This window comes from Penaeus chinensis, chromosome 24 (genome assembly GCF_019202785.1).
Source record: "Penaeus chinensis breed Huanghai No. 1 chromosome 24, ASM1920278v2, whole genome shotgun sequence".
NCBI classification, from domain to species: domain Eukaryota; kingdom Metazoa; phylum Arthropoda; class Malacostraca; order Decapoda; family Penaeidae; genus Penaeus; species Penaeus chinensis.
Window position 1 is genome coordinate 3,433,635 of NC_061842.1, and position 786 is coordinate 3,434,420.

Genomic DNA, 786 nt, shown 5'->3' on the forward strand with positions numbered 1-786 from the left:
ATATATTCAAACAGAGTGAATGTGAATAATTTAGAGAACGAATGCAAGCAAACTTTCCGTCTAACCCTTACTGTACTTATTTCCGCAGAGTTGTGTCTCCACATTTTTCTACGCATTTGCATTTTAGTTTTATTTTGCTATTACTTTGTATTTTCTGCTTTTGTGGCTGAACTAAAGAGTATTCAACTTTATGTTCTTTTTCGAAATGTTCTTCAGCCTCGCTTAATCTCTTGCACCCTGTGTCTCTCTCCCCCCCCCCCCCCCCACCTCTTTTGTCTCTTGGTCTGTGTGTGTGTGCGTGTGTGTGTCTCTCTCTCTCTCCTTATTTCTACCAATTTTTCTTGCTCTTATCTTTATGCACCTCATTCTCCTTTCCTTTCGTTTTCTCTCTTTTTGTCTCACTTTGTCTTAGTCTTACCCTAATTCTCTCCATTTGCCCTCACTCTTCCCTTCCCTCTACCCTCGGCCACCTAAAGCGATTTCCCTCAAGTCTTTTGGACGGGCGTTGTTATGCTCTTCAGTGGCTCTACGTCGGTTACACGTCATTATGCAAATTTAGTGATTCTGTGGCGGTTATGCTCCTTCAGAGGCTCTGTGTCGGTTATGCTCCTTCAGATGCTCTGTGTCGGTTATGCTCCTTCAGAGGCTCTGTGTCGGTTATGCTCATTCAGAGACTCTGTGTCGGTTATGCTCCTTCAGAGGCTCTGTGTCGGTTATGCTCCTTCAGATGCTCTGTGTCGGTTATGCTCCTTCAGAGGCTCTGTGTCGGTTATGCTCCTTCAGAGG